At 36.3% G+C, this 10,179-nt stretch overlaps 1 pseudogene; it reads left to right on the top strand.

Annotated features, from left to right (window-relative positions):
• The first annotated feature begins 1,078 nt into the window (after positions 1-1,078).
• On the top strand, positions 1,079-1,201 carry LOC114681029 (annotated as a pseudogene).
• The last annotated feature ends 8,978 nt before the right edge of the window (positions 1,202-10,179 follow it).

Below are 10,179 nucleotides of genomic sequence, written 5' to 3'. Positions count from 1 at the left end.
AAAAGAACAGGTGGTGGTAGTGGCAGCACAAAAAACCTCAGCACTTTGGAGGCAGAGGTAGGTGGATTTCTAAATTCAAGGCCATCCTGGCCTACAAAGTGAGTTCCAGGGCAGCCAGGGCTACACAAAGAAACTGTGTCTTGAAAATAAGCAACCAGGAAAAGGATTTCTATTAAAGAACAAAAGAAACACTCGAAAATAATTTTTTGAGACATCTCCATAGGATAGCTTTGAACTTAGGCAATCCTCTGGCCTGTCTCTTGAGTACAAAATTTTAAAAAGTATGCCGGGTGGTGGGGCGCATGCCTTTAATCCCAGCGCTCGGGAGCAGAGTCAGGTGGATCTCTGTGGGTTCGAGGCCAGCCTGGTCTCCAAAGCGAGTTCCAGGAAAGGCGCAAAGCTACACAGAGAAACCCTGTCTCGAAAAACCAAAAAATAAATAAATAAATAAATAAATAAAATAAAATAAAATAAAAATAAAAAGTATACCACCACATTACTGCTAAAATGCATTTGAAAAAAATCAAAGATGTGGGCTGAAGTGTAGTTCAGGGGTAGAAAACTTATGAAGTCCCTGGGTTCAATCCTTAGCATTCTTCCCACCCCCAAAAGTTAAAAAGATAAGGATGTTTTTTACTGATATTATCACATTGGAATCTTCCCAGTCACCCCTCAGGGTGACAGAGTTTCATTCATTCTGTAGCCTTACCTGGCCTGGGACTGTCTATGTGGATCAGGCTGGCCTTGAACTCAAAGAGATCCTCTTACCTCCCAACTACACTGGGATTTTAATAAAGAACATCAAACAGACATAAGCACTCCATATAAAATACAAGTTGAAGCTTTTGGAGTTGACTGATTAAATCACATTATTTTCCGGCAGTTCAGCCTCCTTATTTAGAGTAAGGAATGCTGGGAAAGGCAGTCCCATGCACCCCTAGGAATAGTCCCTGGGCTTGCACTTTGTGGAGGATAAAGAGCAGGTAGTGCAGGCACCTAGTTTATGGTCTGGGCTTGGTCTGTGTCTCACTCCTTTTTAAAAATATTTTTTTTCTTGTGGTTTAGAAACCTTGGTTGCATTGCTTCTCGGCCTTTTGGCTAAGATCAAGTGTAGAAACCTTGGTTGCCATTTTACCTTTAAATATCTTAAGGATATTATCCTATTCTCCTTTGTTTTCATTATTTTTTATGGGAAATCTTTCAGCATATTTACATTCTCTAGTTTATCCTTCATATAGTATCTATTTTTTTCTTCTTAAATGGAAAAAGTTAGCTTCTATAAAGACGTTCTCTTGGTACTGGTTTTAAGAAGTTTATGATGTACATTTACATGGTTTGCTGCATCTTTATTGTTTCTGAAATTGTTGGCTATCCTTTAAATGGTTTTTATGCTACCCTCTTCTCCCTCAAAGGATAATCCACACTACACATCCCTTTAATCTTGGAACAGCTCTACAACTCTCAAATGATACACAAACATTCTGGAGAAGCTGTGCATCTCACTTTGTTCCTAACCTCTGTCAGGAACCCCTCCCCTCTCATGGGCTGTAACTCATGTTAGCCTCAAAATTCTTGACTATCCTCAGCCTTAGCCTCTTGACTGCTGGGATGACCCTATGAGCCATTTCTCATGGCAAGACCATCCCTTGGTATGATTCTCATGAAACATAGTATTGCTGCATTTGGATGATCAAATCTTAATCTGTAGTCCTTAGTAGGGAGAAGAAACTATGGGGTCTCACATGTAGAAAGTGGAGTCTGGAGTCTAGAAACAAGAACATAAATGTACATCCAAGTAACTCATTTTTATGCAGGTGCAAGAAAATTATCTTAAAGTGGTGATGAGATTGTTTAATAAAAGCTAGATGACTATAACTTGTGTATACTGTGTGAAGATTATTGCTGTGATTAGTGTAATGAAAAGCTGAATGGCCAATAGTTAGGCAGGAGGTATGGGCAGGACTTATAGGAAGAAGAAAGGTGGTATTGCCAGCCAGACATCAAGAGGAAACAGGAGGTACAAGATGGAAGAGAGGTAACCAAGCCACATGGTAGAGCATAGAGTAATATAAGTGGGTTCTTTTAAGTTAAACCGGGTGCTAGGGAAGTTCCCAGGAATCCACAAAGATGACTCCAGCTTAGGCTACTAGCAATAGTGGAGTGGAGATGGTGCCTGAACTGGTTTACTCCAGTAATCATATTGGTGAATACCCTAACTGTCATCTTACAGGCTTTCTCCAGTAACTGATGGAAGCAGATGCAGAGATCCATAGCCAAACACTGTGGTGAGCCACAAGAATATATTATAGAGATTCAGCTGTGTATTAAAGCTATACTTTGACCACCCAAGGGTCTGCCAAAAGGCAAGCCACTTAATATGAACATTTGGTGCTATCCAGAAATTCTTTCATGCCCAAATATTTCCAGAACATTTGGCTAACAGTTCAGCTCTGCTCAACTTCAAGGTAACTAACTCCTCCACCCCCCAAGCTTAGGAGACAAGCTGCTAGAGACACATAGCTTTGTTTCTTGTGCTAATGAAGCTCAGACCATCCTCTAGCCTTGAGCCTAGTGGCTCTCCAGAGCAAATGACTGTGAATAAAAGAGGTTTTTACATATCAAGGTAGAAGGTAGAGAAACATTCCTGAGGAGGCAAAGAACTCTGTTTCCAGGGGAGAAGGGGCAGGCATTTTCTGTAGAAGTGGACAGAAAGGCATAACCAGGGAGAAGAGAAGAACACAGAGTAATGTAGATGGTAAGGCAGAACTTTTGAGCCAGGAGTAGAGAGTAGTAGAGATGGAGAATGAAGAAACAGAGGATAAGATGAGGCTGGAAGCATAAGAGCTTAGTCGTTAGCAGGACTATGAGAGGGAGCTGGATGGAATTGAAGCTATGTAGACAGGCTTTCATCCCAGAGAAATAAGTAGATGGTTAAGGAGCTTGGTGCATCTAGAGTTATTCCTGCCCTGAATGCCTGATGGAGCTGTAGCTATATTGATAGAATTTTGTCCTAGAGGAATAAAGTTAACAGACATAAGAGCATAGTGTATGTAGATTTTTTCCCTCAGATATCCCATACCAGACATAGTGAAATCCCTGGACCCCTGGGTAATCAATAAAATACCAGGTCAAGCTCCAGGAGTCTAGGCGAAGAGAGAGAAGAGGATTCTATGAGCAAAGGGCCATTAAGATCATTATGGGGAAACCTACAGAGACAACCAAACCAAACTAATGAGAACTCATGAAATTTAGACCAACACCTGTGGAGCCTCTACAGGACTGGACTAGGAGACTTCTGTATAAGTGAAACAGTTGCATAGCTTGATCTGCTTAAGGGCCCCCTGGCAGTAGGATCAGGATCCATCCCTGGTGCATGAGCTGGCCTTTTGTGCCTACTACCTATGGTGGGACACCTCACACAGCCTTGAGGCAGGGGCGAGTCTTGGACCTGCCTCTACTGAATGTTCCGGGTCTGCTGACTTCCCTTGGGAGGCCTTACCTTCTTGTAGGAGGGAATGAGGGGTGGGTTGGGGGAGGAGGCTAGAGGGGCAGGAGGAGGAAGATGGGATCTGTGATTGGTATGTAAAATGAATAAAAAAAATTTCTAAAAAAAGTGCTAGTGGGGGACAAGCCTAAGCTAAGGCAGAGTATTCATAATTAATAATAAGTTTCCATGTCATTATTTGCATGTAGGCAGTCTAAAGATAATCCAACAAGAAAGCTTGCTACAGTAAACTCCATGTTTACTGCTAGAAACCAAATCTTTGAGTTTGGGGAAGGAAGGGTGGGATAGTGTGCTGTACTTCACATCAAATTTGTCTAATTTTCATTTATCATTTCTTCAAAATAAATTTTCAATTCCCTTTGAGTCTTTTTCTTGAGGTGTCCAACTAATTATGATTTGGTTTCAAGTTGCCCCATACATTATTACAGCTCTACCTACCATTTTTAGTCTTTAATAATCAGATCTTTTTGCTGTTTGTATTTGAAAAGCACACACTGCTATATCTTCAAGTTCATTTGAGATTTTATTGTGCCTTCGATGTCTGTATTCAGCATGTTTGACTTTTCTTTTTTCTTAAACATATGAAATAGTTACAATAAACTGTTTCAAAGTCCTGGCCTATTAACTTTATCATTTATGTCAGTTTAATCAATTGATTTTTTTCCTCCTCAGTATCAATCTTAATTTCATGCTTTTCACATGCCTGTTAAGTTTGATTGGATATCACACATTGGTTTGTGAATTCACCTTGTTGCATTCTGGATATTTGTAATTCTATAAATAAATAGCCCTGACCATTCTGCTGGAACATAGTTTTGGAAACAGTATCATCTTTGGAGTATTGTTTTGAATTTCCTTGGGAAAGCAGTGCTTAGTGTTTGCTAATATTACCTCATTACTTAAGCAAAATTCCTTAGAACACTTTACCTCCTGCCTCATAAATCATGAGGATTTTTAGTCTGACTCATAAGAAAAAGTATGTCTAGCCTCGTCTGGGCTCTGGGGTTTCCTTCCTAAGGAGCTATCCACTTCTGATATTCCATCCTGCAGATTCTAGCTTACATGTTCCTCCCTGCACTGCAGATCTATATACTCAAGGAGACTGTGCCCCAACCCCTGTGCATTATAGCCTGCATTATCTCCCCAGGTAGTTAGTGGAGGCAATTAAAGTGTTCGCCTCATTTGCTTTCTATTTCTCTGAAATCACTGCTCTCCATCGCCTGATGTCCAATGTTGTTTCATAGAACTCATATGAATCTTTCATTATAGTATAATACAAATCCAGTCCCTATTGTTGTATTATGACACAGAGTAGCAGCTCTATAACCCCAAAATATAAATTCTAAGTTGCCTAGGCATGACAGTTGTTCCCAAATTTCAATCTTATTCAAGTTCAAATCAAGATTAAAGGACTGTGGACCCATATTTATGTTTATATAGACTACTTCCATACAACTGAAAATACTGAGCAAAATTCCAAAAAAAAATTTCTTTTTGTTTGTTAATATATAAGTAATTTCTTTGTTTCCTTATTTATGATTTTGAACTTTCCTATCATTTATGAAATACATATGAATTGCATTATCTTATAATTAGAAAATGTGACAAATACTTAAAAAATATGCTTTGGACTACTAAAAATAAACACATGTTCTCTAGATTGTTTACAGTTCTGACCAACGTCTTGCTGGAGTCTACCCAGCCTTTGGCAAGCCTACTGCTTGTTTAACTAGAAAGAAAAAAGAAGATGCAATCCAATTAGTAAGCCATGATTAGTCATCCGACTTCCCCCACAGTTTCAAATATAATGCTGTACACAGAAGAAACCGTCTGATTTTTAATGCCCTCAACTCAAAAAATCATTTGAAAACGAATATTATATTTACCCCTAGACTGTCCTCTCAAAGACATAGAGTTGCATCTGTTACTATATAGAGAGACTATACTGAGAAAAGGATTTCAAGGACCACTTTGTAATTACAAGTGCTGCTCTATCTGTCTTGTAAAATCACATAAAGCATCAGTTACATTATAAAAATATGTTCATCAGACAGTGCTGCCATTAATTCCAAACTGTGCTAAAAATATACTTGTTACTTCTTGATTTTCTACAAACTATTCAACATTTCCTTAAGAGCAATTAGCATTTTCTTTCATAAACTATCAGTCAACCTATGCTTTCTTTTTGTTAATAGAATATTTTATTTTAATGTTTTCAGTTATCATACAAATGAGACATTTTCATACATACATATCATTTTACTTTGTTTGTACTCATTCTCCACTGTCCTTCCCCCATATCTGGGTGGTTCTCTCCCTCACATTCTTTCTGCTTTCATATTGCCTGTATTCTATTATCCTCTCTTAGCTCTTGTCTTGTATTTCACCTCTCGTAGTTGTCCCTTTTTACTTTTATAACTTCCATACATGCATACATACATAAATCTAGATTTACTACATGAGAATAAACATGTTTTCTTAAGTTAATGCACTAATATTATTCACAAGGAAATGTAAAACTGCTATGATTCCTAAGTTTATTAGTGCTTTTCAGCTGCACATATTATATAATTGCATCACACACTTATTTCCTACATTTAATGCTGTACCAGTTTAATGTTTTCATTCAAACATTGTACTAATGATGTTATAAATGGTCACTTATATGATTCCATGTGCTTTCACCACAGCATAATTTGTTCCTTTATTTTTCCTTTTAGAAGAAACAATCTATTGATCCAGGTCAACATTTTGTCTTTATTCTTTGGATGAAGGCTGTCTTACTGGAACATATCAATACCCAAGTTTCAGCAAATTATTTTGACTTAAAGGTATCACTACTACTTTCCAGCTATAAACTAGGTACATATTATTTGCAATACAATTTCATTATAATATTTAGATTTTTCTTATTGTTGTTTTAATTTGAGGGTTTTGGTTTTATCAGCTGAGGCTCACTGTTTAGCTCAAAATGACTTAGAACTCACTACATAGACAAAGCCATCTTTGAATGGCTTGTATATGCCAAGATTATGGGCATATGCCACTACGCTAGGATTAGATTTTGCTGTTTTGAAATACAAGTTCATTTTTTTTCCAAAAAAAGGAAAATTAAGGGAATTAATAAGCAAAATATCTTTACCAATACCATTTTACCACCAACATTCCATATTTAACAGCAACATTTCCTTGCTGTGAAGTGGTTATCCCTTCTGTTATTACCTTGTTTCATTTTGTATTCATTTGATACAGATATAACTTATTTACTTATTTTTGCATGCTTTTAAACAATTGAAAGCTAAGAACAGTCCTAAGACATTTTGTCATTTATGTGATTACTTTAGATGTCCAGCCATTTTTGTCCTTTCTGCACATTTGTTATCTTTTTTAATATGTGCACATTTTTCTATAGTCTTTAATTTTTCAGCAATACTTTAGCTTTTTTGTATATTTATTAGTGCTGTTGGAGATTGCTAGGGCCTTGTGTATGACCCAACAAGGTTTATTATTTTTTCAAATAAACATTTTTGTTCAATTGATAGTATTTATTGTATTTCTAATTTCAATGATATTAATTTATACTTTTATCTCTGTTATTACTGTCTTCTTGCCTTCAGTTTAATTTACTTATGTATAAAGTTTCTTAAAGTTAAAGCTGATATCATTAAATTAAGATGTTTCTTCCATTTTAATACAAGCATTTAATGACAAAAATTTCCTGTTAAGTAATTTTACCTGAATCCCACTAATTCTGACACAGTGTCATTCAGTAGAAAACATTATATAATTTCCCCCAATTTATTTAAAGTATGGTTTAGTAAAAACTGTACGTCATGTAATTTTGAGAGGTCTGTGTGTGGACCTTCTATTGTAAGAAATAATACTGGTAAGGGGGCATTTGCTCCTAATATGTTGAACAATATATGAAAGTCACTGATGACTCCTGAGAAATATATTGAAGATAGGAAATGATGGGAAACTTCTCCTTCTTCTAGCAAACCATGCCCTATCCTTAGAAAGATAATCTAAGGAAGGAGGATCATTATTCTAAGCACTGGGGTCACTGTCTATTTAAATCCCAGGGTGAATGTACTTTCAAATTTACTAGTGATAGTGTCATCTGTAATGCGGTTAGTATACAGCTTAGCTACATGAATTGAGTGAGTAGCTTAACCGGTATGCTGGCCAGGTCACTTGAATCATTCAAATTGAGCTAAAACAGTAGTGGAACTATATTTGCATTTAATATCTGCTTCCAAAAGATAAGTAATTTGTTTCTCAGCTACATGTAACTGAAAGGGAAGTTGGCTAAGGCTTAAATTAGTCTTACAAGTTTATGTCACATTATTTTTTTACTCAAAATATATAAATATGTAAATAGATGATAGATAGATAGATAGATAGATAGATAGATAGATAGAAGATAGATAGATAGATAGATAGATAGATAGATAGATAGATAGATAGATGATTGATAGGAAGGTAGGCAGATAGATGATAGATAAGACAGGCAGACAGACAGATAGATGGATAATAGTTAAAGGGTTTCATTGACATTTAAATTAAAACATTTCAACCAATCTCTTGGACCCCATCAATAGTATGAAAGTAACCCAGTTGTTACCAGACATATGACTTAAAAGGCAAGTAAAATTAAGTTGTAGTGCTCACAAAATAATTTTATATTCAATTCAGAAATTATTATGCAATTCTAAAGGGTTTTCCTCTGTGTCTGTTTTCCAAAAGAGATATCACAAAAGCCAAGTTACATAATCAGGTAGTTAGAACAGTCTCATGATTTGGTATATTGAAACAAAGGAATAACTTCTTGCTGTGAGTAAAAGAAACGTTGAGCCACACTTACCCATATACTTAAAGTATGTTGTGGGATTTTTACTTTCCACTTCCTGGATTTTTGTTTTGTTTTGTTTGTTTTCTGTTTTTGTTTGGCATTGGAGAGACAGCTGAATCACGACTTGATATATAACACTGTCATCAGGAAATCACAGCGTAGCTGTCAAAGACACTTGTTAATTTTCTCAATGGCACCTCTTAATATTTTTCCATGTGAACTTGCATAATGTGGAGAAAGTTTGAGAAATTTTAATTTGCCAAGACAATCCTCCTTATACATGCTCACAACTCATATGTTTGGTTATAACTTCAAGGTGTTAATAGTTGTTTCCCTGTTATAGACTGAGCTATAACCCCACAAAAGAGATTAACATCCTAACTCTTAGCACCCGTGATTATGATTTTTGAAAATATATGAAAGGCATTAAAGTGAACCCTAATTCGGCATAGCTGGCATCTTTATAAAAAGAGGTAAATAATGTGGAACACAGACACAAAAGGAGATTGCTATGTGAACATGAAGGCAAAGAATGCAGTATCCATATGACATATACCTCCAAAGATCTCTTAGTGGGTGACACAGAATTTACCGTACTCTGTTTTGAATTTGCTTTAGACTAGCAATCTTCTTACTGCCTTCTGATTTCTTTATTATAAAATAGTATGTATTGTATTTGTCCTGTCAGCAATAGAATCTTACAGACAACTTCTTTCCTAGGTTTCACAGTTCCATAGTTGGGTAAGAATTTTGCCTAGAGTAAATCATACCAAGAGACTTACCAATAACTTATTTAAATGTTTTAGATGATGAAATTTGAGGTTTTCTATATCAATTATATAGTTGATATTTTGGATTTAAAGCTGATGCTAGAATAGCATGAGGCTTTGGAAGATATTAGGGCAGAGTTAATGTATTTGGGGCATGAGAAAGACCTGGATTTTGGGAAGGCAGAAAGCAAACTGTTCTTAGGTAAATTGCATCCCTGTAAAAGACATGGTTACAGTCTATCTCCTAGTACCTGTGGAAGTGAGCCTAGTTAGAAATAGATTCTTTGTAGATAAAATCAAAATGTTAGGTTATGTGCTCATCCAATATGACAAATGTCCTTAGGAAAAGAGGTGTTATAATGTGAAGATGGAGACACTGACCATGCCATGTGCAGATGGCATCAGATAATGGAGTAATGCAGTTACACAAGGAATGATCACTGAGAGGGAAGGAGGGAGAGAGGGTGCAAGAGGAGCAGGGGAGGGAGTTTCTCAGAAAACTCAAATGGAGCCAACACTAGAGACACCATGGGTTTGAACTTCTATACAGAACTGAAAGAATAAATTTTTATTTTTATTGTTTTATTTTTGCTGCCCATTCTATGTTCCTTTGTTTTGTTATCCATTAAAATTCCTAATAAGTTCACCCTTAAAATTCTATCTGTGTTTTTTCAGTAGCCTGTGAAATCTAGAATCTGCCTAATGCCTCGTAGCAAGGTGCTTTGAATAAAATATGAACTGTATTTTGCTACAACTTGTGCAACTTAGGGTGAGTAATATTATACCTTTTAGGAACCTCACATAATTTAGTGAACTACTAAAGAATGTGCTTTGAAATTGGGAAAACCTGGTAGCAGACATTTCGTTTCAGCATTCTGATTCTCCATCTGACTAACCTTTGCTTACTCATTGAATAATGTGTTTGTGCTTTCCATGAGCAGAGGGCTGAATATCAAATTTGCAGCTGACTCACTATTTAACGCATAGTCCAATACACCCTTAAAAATGCCAGGTTGAAAAAACTTGGTAACATAAAATTCAGGAAATGATCA

Source organism: Peromyscus leucopus, chromosome X (genome assembly GCF_004664715.2).
Source record: "Peromyscus leucopus breed LL Stock chromosome X, UCI_PerLeu_2.1, whole genome shotgun sequence".
Lineage (NCBI taxonomy): Eukaryota > Metazoa > Chordata > Mammalia > Rodentia > Cricetidae > Peromyscus > Peromyscus leucopus.
The sequence above is the reverse complement of the archived record's forward strand: the minus strand, read 5'-3'. Positions and strand labels throughout refer to the sequence as shown.